Raw genomic sequence first — 15,640 nt, forward strand, 5'->3', positions numbered from 1 at the left:
GGTTCCGCTTTGACCTCTATCACCTCCTACTGGCATTCCCAAGTGGTGCTCAGCGGGGCGAAGTGTTGCCAGCTTGTGGCTGCGACGGAAAGTCTCCTCAAGATCTGGCACACTTCCTTTTTATTTGCCCTTACTACTCCATCCCACGGAAATTATACCTTAAACCGTGTCTTAAAAAAATGAGCTTCACACAAATTAAACCCGCACTTTATCACTTACAACTACTGAATATTGACTGTACTTTGTTTATTTGTAATTTTTTAAAAAAAAGCCATCTGCTTTAGGAAAAGCATGGACGGCTAACCATGCTGTAAAATTGTGCTGGTGATTTTTAAGTCTACAGTTATTTATATTTTTAACCATATACTGCCCATGCTTTATTGTCTGATATACTGTGCTGTCTATTGTGTCATTAATTGCCTTTGAAAATGAATTGTGTGTAACCGTTTTTAATTGTGTGTTTTTAAAATGAACTTTTATGATTGTAAAATCTACAATCGAATAAAGATTATGAATTGAATTAACATACTTATAAATAAAAGATAACATTTATTAATCAAAAATTAAACTATTACATACATAATTACCAATTAATTAAAACGAATTACCAATTATTTAATCATTCCTACAAATTAATACTTATTTTAACATAATTAAATTACTTCCCACCCTATTCCCCTATAAACTCACAACCCACTACAGAACATATTTATCAAGTAATCAATATTTATCAATTAATCAATTAATTAAAATCAATGACCAATTAATTAAAAATATTTAATAACTCCTACTAATTAATACTTAATTTAACATAATTAAATTACTTCCCACCCTATTCCCCTATAAACCCACAACCCGCTACATAACATATTTATCAATTAATCAATTAATTATAAATTATTACCAATTAATTATAATAATTACCAATTAATTACATTTAATTATTCATTCCAACTAATTAATACTTATTTTAACATAATTAACTTACTTCCCACCCTATTCCCCTATAAACCCACAACCCACTACCTAACATATTTATCAATTAATCTATTAATTAAAAATTATTAGCAATTAATTAAAATTAATTACCAATTAATTAAAAATAATTATTAATTCCTACTAATTAATACTTATTTTAACATAATTAAATTACTTCCCACCCTATTCCCCTATAAACCCACAACCCGATACATAACATATTTATCAGTTATTCTATTAATTAAAAATTATTACCAATTAATTAAAATTAATTACCAAATAATTAAAATTAATTATGCATTCCTACTAATTAATACTTATTTTAACATAATTAAATTACTTCCCACCCTATTCCCCTATAAACCCACAACCCGCTACTGAACTAAAATGCTAAATGTAATTAAATTACAGAAATTAATACTTAAAAACATATTATATACATTATAATAAACAAAAAAATTATTAGAAAATCGATATCAGTAACATCGAAATTATTTACATCGATATTACTACACATCAATATATTTAACTTTGATATTACTGATATCGATATTAAATAGTGTTGATATTACTTACCTTCGATATTGTGTTACATCGATATTTAAACTTCGATATAATTGTATATCGATATTTAAATTTCGATATTATGTCTGTGTACCGTTCCAATAAACCAAAGCCAACTAGAAAACGGCTCTGCCACCGCATTTAGTCAGATGGATACAGGTTACATGCAACAGAGCTCTGTCCATAGACCTTAGATTTCTGGTAGGTAAATTTTGCCATTAGCATCTCATTTGCAGCAACCAGTAAAGTGTTACCATAGCCCAGTCCACTAACTATAAGGGAGTGGACTAATGTTCTTCTGGCAGAGATAGGAAGGTAGGGAAAAGTACTTAATAGTAAGCACACTATGTGACAGCAGATACTGGTAGTAGTAGCCAGGATCTTCTTTTTCATAATCAGTGCTTGGTCTATTTTTACACCCAGATTTTTCACAGTCTATCTGGGAATCGGATCTGCGCCCAGTGGAGAGGGCCACCAGTCATCAGACCAAAGAGTGTTTGACTTGCAAAATAGTGTAATCTCTGTCTCATCGACATTCAGCTGTAAGTGGTTGGCTGTCATCCATCTTGAAATGGCTAACATTCCATTAGCAAATGATCTTTAGTTTCAGCCAGATCTTTATCAAAAGTAAAGATCCGCTGAGTGTAATCGGCATAAGATATTATTTTAAAGCCAAATGGCTCAACAATATTAGCAATGGGGGCCACATATATATTAAAAAGCTAGGGCTCAAACAATAACCCTGTGGTACACCCTTGTCAAGCTGCATATTGAGGGATGTGTAAGGACCCATAGCAATGGTTTGGGTTCTGTTTCCCAAAAATCTTTGGATCCATTAAAAAGCTGGCCCATAAATCCCTATCTCTTGAAGTTTCTATAACAGCCTTGAGTGAGATATAGTATTGAAAGCTGTGGACAAATCCAGCAGCACTAACATAGATGGAACCCCGGCATTGAGTGAGAGTGTTAGAGAATCTGTAATGGGCAATAGTGCTGTCTCTGTACTATGACTGGGTCTAAACCCAGACTGTGAAGGGTCCAAAATCTGATTTTCCTCAAGATAGGCTGTTAGTTGTTTATTAGTTAGACGTTCTAAAAGTATTCCCAGAAAGGGTATTAGTGATATTGGACAATAATTAGATTGGTTATTGGGATCCAAATTAGCTTCAGTTTAGAATAGGTAGTACTTGCACAGATTTCCACTCTAAGGGAATAGTGCCTGAATCAGGGCCGGACTGGCCTTAGAGGGCACCAGGCGTTTCCCCGGTAGGCCGCTAGGGTGGGGGCCGGTTTTGGGCTCCTAGGGGGCTGTTTTTGTTACCGGGGGTTGGCTATATAGGCCCCCTGTAATAAAATCGGCCGAAACGGGCGCTCGCAAACTGCTCAGCTGCACTCCCCCTGACCCCAGGGGGGTCAGCTGAGCAGTTTGCCAGGGCTGGTTTCTGTTACCAGTCCGGCCCTGGCCTGAATTTAATAGAGTCTGAATAGCGGAGGCAATCTGGTTGGAAAGTAGAGCCATAATCTTGGGTGGGCAATGGTCCCGAGGAGAACCAGATTTCAAAGTTTCTAAGGTTCTCTGGACATCCTCTAGAGAGAAAGGTTCAAACTTGCCTAGAGTAGAATTACCCTCTGACAAGACAGAGGTTATCATTATAGTGTCACTGCCTTCTTCTTCAATGGGGATAATAGAATTCTGGTATATCTTATCTATTTTATCCCCAAAGTAGTTGGCAAGAGAATCACATAATTCTTATGACACAGAGATTGATTGAGTGCAAGCCTGAGGATTGATAAAATCATGTAGAATTTTAAATAACTCTTTATATCAATTTTCTGCCTGTTTAATTTGAGTTGTAAAGTAACTACTCCGGTGGACTTGATATTTTGATGATACCTTGAAAAGGCTGCTTTATAACTATCTGTATCCCCTAAGTTTTTAGTTCTAATCTATCTTTCTCAAGTTTTTGCAAGCTGATTTTTCTGGCTTCATCTCAGTGGTATGCCAGGAGGCAGATGGACGGTGTTTTGTAATACCACTTCTTTTTAATATAGTATTTTTATCAAAAGTAGCAGTTAAGTCCTTGTTAAAGTCTGCTAGAGCTATATTAAAATCAGAATCATTTGCTCTTAAAGCTGGTTTAAAATCTGCCCAAAAGAATGCCAAGCTATTCTTACTGTCTTAATTACTACTTTTCACCACATCAGTAGATTGTGGGAATTGAAAGGAAACTATGTAATGATCTGTCCATGTCAGAGGCATGGGAGCACCAAGAAAAACAGAATTACAAGTTGTGATCAATAAGTCCAACGAGGGGCCTTTTAAGTAAGTGGGGCCTAGATCTGCCATAAACTGCACAAACTCTGGATTGGATTGATCTTTTCGAGGGTAGTTAAAATCACCCGCTAGGAGAAAGGATTTGGTCAACAAGACATGTGTCTCTATTGCTACTACCAAACGCTGACTAAAATCCTTTTTGGAGCCTGGCGGACGGTACATGAGGGCACCTTCCCAGCTTTCTGTAGAAGAGGAGAAAATTCAATTAAAAAAATACCTAACTTCAGAAATTAAGGTGTCAACCCATGACACTTTAATCATGTTTTTAAAAATGATGGCGATTCCGCCGCCTTTTTTAAAGCCTCTGTCTAATCTCAATATCTCCAAATGTTCATGAACTGCCAATGTAATTGCCAGAAAATCTGTGGCATTTAGCCAAGTTTTTGCAAAAAAGCAAACGTCTGAGGACAGAGATGTAAAAAGATCCCACACTTCTCTAGAGTCTTGAGATATAGATATAATATTGCAGAGAATGTTTTTGCTGTTTTGGGTAGTTTTTTAATTAGTAGGATATACTCCCTTTTGTGGCCCTGTAGAAAGAGGGGCAGCAGGTAGACTGGAAAGAGCTTTCTCTCTAGAAGCTCAATCTTTACAGTCTAGCTCATTAGACACTGAAGTAATACTTGATAAATGCAGGTATTAAATCTTTTTCATGTCAATTAGGGTCTCTTTTGCTTGCCTACTTTCTAAAACACCATATTTGATAAAAAATTGGTCTAAAAAATACTTTATGAAGTATCAACCATTTTTGACAATCTAGGGTTACATGCAGGCTATCGCATTTTTCGCTGTGTCGCTCCTATAGTAGGACTGTAGACGGATTCTAAATTTTAACAGCTCCTGTCTAAGGAGGGGTTTCAAACGAAAGGCATCTATATAGGGGAATGGAGGCAGAGGAGGCGGAATTGCGATCGCCTTTAAACAACAATGGGCTTGCAAACTAGAACCAATTAGTTTGGCAAGTTGTGAGGCGGGCTTTTTCACCATAACAATTGACGGAAGCTCGACTATAAAAGGCCTGCTAGTTTATCGCCAACCAGGACCTATGTCCAGATTTAAAGGCAACCTTCTAGAGTGCGTCCCTGAAACAGCGATAAGAAGAGATAAGTTTCTGTTGCTGGGAGACTTAAACGACCATCTGGAAGACCCACTAGACAAAGGAGCGATGGAGTTCCGGGAAGAACTTCACACCCTACAGCTAGAGCTTAAGGGGCAGCTTCCAACACATAACCGTGGGCATCTGTTAGATCCCATATTTGCCAATTGGGAGGATGTTTTGGTTGCTCCCCCAGAGCCCCTGCCCTGGACAGATCACTTTTTTGTCCCATTCGTTATTCAGCTGCCTAAGCATAAAGTTAATGCTCTCGCCCCTCTTAACTACCCCCGTCGCAGGTGGGCAAGTTTCTCCTTACCAGAGTTTAACAAGACTCTCATCGCGGAAGGGCCCCCAGGAGGCAATGATGTGGCAACGGCAAACAAATTGCTCAATGACCGCATCACGGCCGCTCTGGACTGCACAGCCCCATTAGGCCATCCAACAAAAGGTGTCCACAGACAAAGAACTGCTCCCTGGTTCAGCGAGGCGCTGCACTGCGCCAAAAGGGACTGCAAACGAGCAGAGAGACAATGGAGAGTGGCATATGATGACCGGATGAAAGAGGCCTATCTCACTAAGAGACGCACCTATCATAATAAAATCCGGATAGAGAAAGCCACATATTATGCAGACAGAATCCAGGGGGCAGAGAACTCTGGCAGGGAACTGTTCAGCATATATAAGTCCTTAGCCACCCCTAAAACCTCTACTCAAGATGAAGATTATTCAGTAGCAGCATGCAACCGCATCGCTAACTACTTCGGAGACAAAGTGTCCAAAATTTACTCTGCTTTTCCCGATATCCCACCTGCAGCGGAAGAGCCTGCAGTCCCAGTAGCAGAGGAAGATGATCAAAATCTGCTACTTAATTTTACCATCCCCTCAGCGGAAGAGCTAGTTAAAATCTGTAGATCTGTTAAATCTGGCTCCCCCCGAGATCCTGCATCCCCAAAAAGGTTGAGTGACAGTCTGGAGACCCTTGAACCCTATATCAGGCACGTGCTAGATGTCTCCTTCCGATCCAGTTCTATACCTGAGGATTGGAAACAGGCTGTGGTGATTCCCCTCCGCAAGAAGCCCAACATTAGCTTTGGGAAGTTGGACAACCTACGCCCCATCTCTCTGCTGCCTTATTTTTCTAAGGTAGCGGAGAAGGTGGTAAACAAACAGCTAATGAAATATGTGGAGGAAGGCAACCTTCTTCACCCCACCCAATTTGGGTTTCGACCCCGTCATTCTACGGAGTCTGCCCTTCTTAGGGCCACCGAATCCCTCAGGCAGGGTGCAGACGAGGGACAAACCATGGCTCTAATCCTATTAGACCTCAGCGCTGCGTTCGACACTGTAGCACATTCCATCTTGCTACAGTGTCTGAACAAAGGTGGGGTGAGAGGGGCAGCGTTGAAATGGATTTATTCATTTCTCACTGGCCCAGGCTTCCAAGTGAGGCAGGGTGACCACTACTCTGAGCGAATCTCTTTGGACCAGGGGGTGTCGCAGGGCTCGTCCCTGAGTCCAACACTTTTCAACCTTTATGTCGCTCCGATTGCCACCTTAGTAGAGAATCACGGCCTCCGCATGGTGTCGTATGCCGACGACACGCAGTTGATTATCTCCCTGTCGCGTGCACCCGGTCTCTCGGCGGACATCTTCAGAGCCTGCATGCAAGATCTTGCTGCCTGGATGTCCGCCAACTGCCTCAAGCTCAACGGAGGCAAGACCGAGGTGCTGGTCGTGGGGGGCTTCCAATCAGCGTGGACGTCGGTATGGTGGCCATCCTGTCTAGGTCCTACACCCATCCCGTGCCAGAAAGCAAAGAACGTGGGCATCTGGTTTGATACTGACCTTACCTTCGGCCCCCAGATCAATCAGGTGGTCGGATCATGCTTTGGGACCCTCGAAAGTCTCAGGAAGACTTTGAAGTTACTACCTGTGAGAGCCCGACAAACCTTGGTGCATGCACTAGTCACATCAAAGATGGACTATGGCAATCTTCTCTATCTAGGGACCTTGGAGAAGAATCTCAACCGCCTACAGGTCCTACAGAATGCCGCTGCCCGACTAGTGCTTAGACTACCCAGAAGAGCCGCATCTGCAGCAGCCCTCCGGTCTCTGCATTGGCTCCCGGTCAGAAGCAGGGTAGAATTCAAAGCACTATGCACGTGCCATCGGATCATCAATGGGAGATCTCCTCTCCCTTTGCAAGGACTTCTGACGTCTTATGAGCCGTCCCGCTCTTTGAGATCCTCCGGCTCTGGACTCCTGGTTATTCCCAAGGTGTCTAGAGCACGGAAGGGCGGAAGATCCTTCAGGTACCTTGCAGCCTCGAGATGGAACAAACTACCCACGGCATTGAGATTAGAGCCATCAGAATCAATTTTTAGAGCCAAGCTTAAAACTGCAATATTCGCTCAGTAAGGTATGCCGCTTCTGTAGGTTCCAGTAAGAGTCTCTCCTCAGCGCGGGGACACGCCGCTGTTGCGTCACCATGCGCTCTACAAAACCCCCTAAATAGAAATAGAAATAGGGAATGATTCCTCGCTCTGTCAAGAGAACAACATAAATGCGGTCAATGATTTACCACTTAGACACCTCGTCATGTTCTCTTGCTCGCTTTTTGGTGATTACAAGGAGTTTCATCTTTAAGATATAGATTTGTAATTTTTGACTTTTTGTATTTATTTATAATCCCTACATATATCTTCCATATTTTTCCTTACTCCCTTTACCCATTTTAACTCACTCAATACAATCTCCTTTATGCAGAGGGTAGAGATCTTTGGCTCTTCCTAATTTCCAAATGTAAACAAAATCTTACCACCTCCGCCCATGCAAAATAACTCCAGGCAATTACATCTAATTCCATTTTGACGGCCTGGAACAATGATGACTTTGTTAATTACAGCAACCTCTTTAGGCACGTTTCCTCTTCGTTTTCCCAATCATGTTTACCACTGTGGCTTAGTATTTCATATCCATATTAGAATTGTGGATGAATCTTAGCAGTATTAGCGGCCAGGACTGGTCTCAAAAGCCATCCCACCAAAATATTTACTAGTTTTTTTAGGACCTTTAGGACCACCCACTGAGGAGCATGCCCTTGCTTCAAGTGATTCGATGTGTTCCGTCCACAATAATTACATCTTGAACCAAACTGCTAAATTTTTATATTTATTTACTGCCTTTATTTTACTGATTCCTAAGTGCCAATTAAACCTTAATGGCTTTTCTAATCCTCTCTCAAATTCCAACACGTCAGGTTTATCCATATTGACAACCAAATATTTTGTCCTGTAATATTTTTTAAAGGTGTCTACCTTCCTCTGAAGACCTATTTTAGTCAAATCTATAATAGCTAGATCATCCGCACATAAGAGGTATGAAATAGTTTTCCCACTCATTTTAGGGCTTAAGCCCTTGTATGTACCTAAAACAGAGGGTATGTCTGCTTTAACTAGGAAAAAAAGTTAAGGGCCCTGTACACAACCCTGTTGCAAACCAGTAGTAATTGCTATTTTCTGGGTTAGCCTTCCTTCATTATCCACAATTGCCTGTTCCGTTCTGCCGATGTAATTCCTTTAGAATGAAAGGAGGCTGGTTGGAATCTCTTTATTTACTAATGTTTCCCTTAAGATTTCCTGATCCACCTGGTCTAGTGCAGCTCAAAAATTCCACAAAGCAGCAAAACGAATTACCCCTTAGCAACACAGTTTTGCGGCAAAGTATATAAGCGAAAACAACGGTCCATTGTAGAATGTCCTTCCTTAAACCCTCCCTTTCTGTGGGGATTACATTATTTGTTTCTACCCATTCCTTTCCCTTAGCTAAAACTATTTTAGAGCACACTTTTTCACCTACAGGGGTATATTAATCAAACTGTAGATTTTAGGGTTGTTTGCATCATCCTGCTTGAAAATTGGTCTTATAATTGTTCCCTACCAGTTACATGGGAATAGACCTGTATGTAACATTCCACGAAACGCTAGCTGATAAAAGTAAACCACCACTCCACACTTGTTTTAATTATGAAAGTGGGTACATTATCTGGACCTGAAGTTAATCTTAGTATTATTATGGTACCCCTAATATTCTTTGCAGAGAACAATTTCAAAATATCATCCTCTATTATAAATCTTCCTCTCTTTGCTCTTTCCCTCCTCACGTATCATATATTTTTCTAAACATGACATCCATGCCTCTTTTTTGACGATACATCTCTAAATGGATTAGCAGGACTTTGGCTGGGTCATGTCTGAACAACAAGAATATTAACTTCCTCTCTGTTCTTGGTTAATTGTAAGACGCTCTCTTACAGCACCTCCCACTTCCGCCTCCACCTGTGAGCCGCGATCAACGCTGCAAACATCGCCGCGTTTGTACAGACAGCGCCGAACTGGCCATATATTGGGCGAGTGCATGATCAGCGAAGCAGTGGTCGCAGGAGACACAAGCCTGGTCACGGGAGCCGCGAGCCATGAGTAAAAAACGGAAGGGATTTATTCATTCAAACGGCAACCTGTGAATTAGTGGACGCAAGAGGCGCGAGCTGCGCCACGAGCCGTGAGGGCTCAAAAAGGGCCTCCAACCACCGTAAGGGGTATTGGAAGCAGAGGATGCGGTGGATGTGAGCCATGAGGGTCCAAACTGAGTATTGATGGCTCCACGCAAAAGCACAAAGTTGAAATAAGTTTTCAGGTGACAAAGTGGAGATTAATCGTCTGGAGTTCACCCAGCAAACAGTCTGGTTAGAACGTTCTAGCTGGGTCTGAACCACTGTTTTCCTCCTGAGAGCCATTGACCTAGGACTGGGATCGTAACCCCTACAGGGACCTTGTAACAACGAACGTGCGACAGGGAAGCAGCGGTAGAGAAGTGGTGGAGGGGAGATCGTATGACCATAGAACAGAGGTAAGTGTATTAATGTTATATAGTCTATGTAAAATTTTCTGTAAGAGGAAGTAAGAGAAAGAAATTAGGCATATGTGGAGTTGGGGTCAAGAGTACCCATAGTTTATCAGGAAAACTCAAGGAATCTGAGGAAAAGAGTACTTCAGCATTGCTTTACACTCGAAGAAAGGAATTCAGGGACGAGGGGGACCTCATACAAGGAAAAGAAAAGCGATGGCCTTAGGGAAATCTAAACCCTGGAAAGTCCCAAATAACTCTAAGAAATCAGGAATTAAAAGTCCTGGGATGGAGGATTCGACTGAAATACTGAAAGGAATGAGTGAGGGGAATGGTGGCAAAGCAGCACCTACAGGAAGTAAAAAACTAGTGAAGGGAAACATCCAATCACGGAACTCAACCCCACAGTCAGCGACGACGACTGCGAAGACAGTGGGCATAAAAGGAGGATCAGCAATATTGAAGTTGATCAAGGACTTTTTGGGGAAACACTACAAAGGGAAGGAGACGCCTGATAAGGAGCTGAGCATGTTAGAGACTCCGCTAATCTCAGAGGACCCGGCAGCCCTAAGCTTGGAATCTCAGAATCAAATGAACTTTAACACCTCTAAGATCTCTATCGAACCACGCTTATCCTCCTCACCCAGGTTATTTTGGTCACTGTTTGATCACGACATAGAGGCAGAGGTTGCGGAGGAAGAAGAAGCCTCTCTAAGTAAATCCTTGCGTGAGGAAGACTCTAACCAGAGGAAAACCTGTTCCAAAGTGAAAGAAAGTCTGGAAAATTCCTATGTTGTTCGAACTGATTTAACATGCCCATCATTGCATAGTCTGGAGGTTACGGGATCCTCCAGTGTATCTATGTTAGAGGTTATGCTGATGCTCCAGAAAACCCTGCAGGGTATTTTAGAGGTCTCAGTCTTAAACAATGACATTTTAAAAACACAAAGCATGCAGTTTAAAAATATGATTGGGGAGCTTACACAAATTAAAGGTTAATTGCCCTCTCTAGTGAGGCCAGTTGGAGATCATCAGGAAACAAAAGTTGTGGGGAGGATGAAGTTGCAAGGAATAGCCAATCACAGAAGTATGAACCAACGGTATATATATCATGTTGCCCTATGATCCTAAAAAGACGCGGGGAAAGGAGGTGTAATGAACAATACATCCCGCGGCCAAGTAAGGGGAGAAAATGTCCACCCAAAGGCCAACTCTTAAGGAAACTGGTTCATGGGAAAGGGGTAACACCAAAACAAAGGTCAACTGGTAGGGGAGTGACCCCTGAATCTAAAAAGATACGTTTTGCAGGAACAGGAGCAACCACCTGTAGTCCAGAACTTAAAAATAGGTAGATAAAGGGAAAAAGAACCTCAAAGAGTGCTAAAGATACCTCGAGGAAATCTTCGGTGGAAGAAAAAGAGGTAGTACTAGAAATAGGGTTGGGTAAGTGTAGGACCTAGCAACCTCAACCCTGGTAGGGGCCTTAAGAAGAGTGGTATTGAAGAAGCACATAGGCAAAGAAGGGAAGGTATGATAGATGGTTGCCCACCAGGACTACAGTTAGAACGACGCGTGGACCTTTGGCTCTTTTGGAGCCTATAGACAGGGAAAAGCTGGGAAAGAGTTAGAAAAGGAAACCCCCTAAATCGCTCCCAACTCCTCTCTTCATTTTCGAAATGTCCAAGCCAACGATATGTTAGCTCGGAAGACCTTAAAGAAGTAGGGTTTTTAATAAACACCAAAGGGGAAGAAGTAACTAAGGTTCTACTTCATTCTGTATTAGTAAAAGTAGTACTGGAAAAAGCAGAACCCAAGATGTTAAAGGAAGGCATTAGAATAATAAAAAGGGAGGAAATTCCAACTGATAAACAGGGGAAACCTTTTCTCAGGTACCATGCTGAATTGGGAGATCGGCAAATAAGAATGATCAACTCCAGGTGGGGTAAGAAAGAAGATTTTGAAATTACATTAGCACCTAAGGATCTAGGGTGTGATGATAAAGATGCACTGGTCGTGAATAGATATAGAGAGCTTGCATATGTGGAATGTGAAGAAAATGGGTACCTGAGCGATATTGACTAGGAGCTTGGGTCGTCGCACAGCCTGTCTGTATTATCTAGGAATGTTAATGGTTATAAACGAATAGTGTCCCAGGAATGTTTTAAAAACATTCTTAAGAATACTGACATTGCATGCCTACAGGAGACCTGGCTGTGCCACGAAACACTAGTTACAGAATGATTAACCCATCATGTAAATCCAGCAAGAAAGAACAAATCCGGTAGACCGTCAGGTGGTCAACTGACTTTTGTATCCACAAAGATTGCTAGAAAAACAGAATCCCTTGAATTTAAATGTAAATGGGCGCAAGTTAGCAGAGTGTTGACAATGAATAATAACCAATGTTATGAAGGTATATGTATTGTCAATGTGTATATCCAGAAGGGAATGGGAAATGATAATGAAATGAAATGAATTTGTAAAGCGCACTTATACCCCAATCGGGGTTTCCTGGCGCTGTACGCATACCACTGTGGAACCCTTCCTGCCTTTTCCCTGTGAAATTTTCACTCCTGGGCACCCACAAGGTGATGCCAGGCATCCCAGCGCTGTTGGGGCCATTGTGGAGATTAGGCAAGCTATTGCCCAGAGTTGCAGAGTGGGACCCATGATTAGAATAGGCACTGATGCGAGAATTATCAGGTCCGAGGAAATTGAGCCCAAGACCCGCTGAGGCGGGAAGTGAACCCTGGTCCCGGGCCAGACCTCTGCATCAGGGTCTGCGGCTCTAACCATTGAGCCACACTTTCCAAGGTGACCCTGGAAAGCTTAAAAAAGGATATGGAGGTCTTATGTGATACCTACCCGAGAGACGTGTTCCTGATGTTGGGGGATTTTAATCACAGACTAAACCCCTTAAAAACAGATTAATGGTGCAGAGACTTGTTAAGAGCCTACAATATAGACATCGCTAAGTTCCCAAGCTGTGACATTTCACCCCAAGATGTGGCGCTTGGACAATTATTGGGCTCTATGGGCCTAGTATGCGTAAATGATAGAATGGATGCGGATCGGCCAGCTAAGCGCACCTTTACCATAGGGCAGCAAATGTGTCCGATAGACTACGTGTTTAGACAGGCTTGGAGCTTTGAATTAATCAAGCACTTTGAAGTAGTAACGGTTGAAGGTAGGGATCATTACCCACTGCTGACAAAATTATACGCAAAAAGGGTTCCTCTGAGACAAACAGCCATTCAAGTACAGGAAGAATACCCAAAGCGACTTACAACTCGTATAACAGACAAACATATTAAAAACCTAAGTGCAGTCCAGTTGACATTCACATTAGAAAAATTATCACCAGAGGAAGATATTACCTGTTATGAATATATGATAAGACAATTGGTAGAATGTCTCAGGATAAAAATTAAATGTGGTAAACTTGAGACAGCCAGTAAGGAAAGATCTCACATTAATAACAATCCATGGTTTGATAAGGATTGTCGCAAAGTAAAAGCCAGCATTAGGCAAAAGAAAAGAAGCCTTAGAGGTAGACACAATAATGAACTGCTACTTACCCTCCAGAAACTAAGGGCAAAATATAAAGCAATCATTAGAAATAAAAAAAGAATTTAAAAGGACAGATGTTGGGTGAAATTATTAGAGGTAATCGAAGAAAAAAAAACGTGAAAGGCTTCTGGAAATTAGTACAAGAAAGCACCGTTAAAGTTTTTGGGTCTTTGCAGTGCTCAGTGCCAGAGGATAAGTGGGTGGACTATCTGGAGGAAATTTATGGGAAGTGGCCAAGGATGGAGGAAATAAATACCATTGCATGGCCAGGTGTAAGGGAAGAAGTAAAAGAGCATTTCTCGCAACGCCACATTGGGAGTATAATATCCAGGCTAAATTTTACTCGAGCCTCCGGGCCAGATAATTTGCCGGCTGTCATTATAAAAGCGAAGCCGGAGTGGTGGTCAGAGTACTTTTCGAACATGTTCCAGGGGATTCTTAATACAGAGGCCATGCCAGACAGTTGGAAAGGGGCATTTGTAAGACCTATACATAAAAATGTGATGTAAATTCCCCCAAGAACCAATGTTTAATAAATCTCCTGGACGTAGGTGAAAAAGTATTTTCCAAAGTAATTCTGGGATTACTCAAGGACTGGACAGATGAAAAACAGATAGTGCCCCCAGAACAGGGAGGGTTTAAAGAGGGACACTCAACAGTTGATCACTGGTTTGGTCTCTGGTCTATCGCACGGAAGTCGATCGAGCAGAGGGGCAATTTGTTTTGCTGCTTTGTGGACTTCCGTGCAGCATTCGATCTTGTGAACAGGGAGCAGCTGTGGGTGACCTTGTTAGGGTATAATATCCAAGGCGACTTATTGGCCTTGATCCAAGCCCTACACACTGAAAACTGGGCCCAGATAATCTTGAATGAGGCTGGAGGATTGTCTCGGAAGATCCAGATCGGTAATGGGCTGAGACAGGGCTGCGTACTTGCACCCTTGCTTTTTTTTCCTGTTTATAGCACACCTGCCCCTGAAACTAAGAAAGGTTAGAGGGTCTAGCCCGAAACTAGGAGGAAACCATATCACCTGTTTACTTTACGCAGATGATCTGGTAATTATGGACCAGACGGAGATTGGGCTACAAAGAAAATTAAACATGTTTAAAGAATACTGCCAAATTAAAATATTAGTTGTAAACATGGAGAAGACCAAGATCCAATGTTTTGGAAGAAGAAAAACAAAGTTCTCCTGGTAGCTGGGCAAAGAGATGCTGGAAAAAGTAACAGAATTCAGATATCTGGGGATGTGGTTCGAGAGTAGCCTGCAATGGTATACCCATCTTAATGCGTTAAAAATGAGGGCATCGGCATCACTGAAGGGATTAAAAAGATTTAATAGTGTATATGGAGAAATGTCCAATAGACCTGTTTTAAAGGCCTATCTAGCAATGGTCCCTCCACAAATCTTGTATGGTGCAGAGGTAATCTATTTAAGCGGCAAAAATGGATGGGACAAAGAAGAGGGAAATATCCTTAAAAGCTTATTCTCGCTGCCTAGTTCGTCCATGGTACAAGCAGCAAGACTAGAACTGGGAATCATCTCATGGGGTATAACAGCCTGCATGACTTTATTACGTTTCTGGCAGCGGCCAGGTGAGGACCAAAAAAATCTCACACTGGTGTAAAAATGAAATTGCTAACAGTGAGCTGCCCTGGGCAAAAGAGACTAGAGCCTCAATTGATGAAGTGTACGGTGTGCTAAAGCTAAAGTTGTTCCCTCAGTCCCTCTATTCAAAGATAGATAAAAAAGAACTTAGGACACTGGGAAGAGAAGTTTCTCGAACCCATGACCAGGAGTACCTCTTACGGAAAAGCTCAGTTTCCCATATGGCCTCAGCGTGGAAAAATGATTTATATGACCCCTATATCGACAGGGTACCTAACTGTCTGCTAAGGCGTGAAGTGCTAAGATTGAGAATTGGGGTAAATCTTTGTTAAGCTAATAAAGGGGTAAAAACTCAATGATAAACAGCAGTGGAATATGCACCTGCACTTTAGGTACCACCTGCGATATTTTACATATATTATTAGATTGCTTGAAGATTTTAGAAATACGAAGAGAGATTTTATGTCCGATTTTTAAAACATATATTATTTAAGATATGATGCAAGCTGTAAACCTCTTAGTGGGAATGATCAATTTAGATATAGCCTGAGCCACTGGTAAATTTATAAAAAAAAGTTAAAGA

Source organism: Lissotriton vulgaris, chromosome 3_1, assembly GCF_964263255.1.
Source record: "Lissotriton vulgaris chromosome 3_1, aLisVul1.2, whole genome shotgun sequence".
NCBI classification, from domain to species: Eukaryota; Metazoa; Chordata; class Amphibia; order Caudata; family Salamandridae; genus Lissotriton; species Lissotriton vulgaris.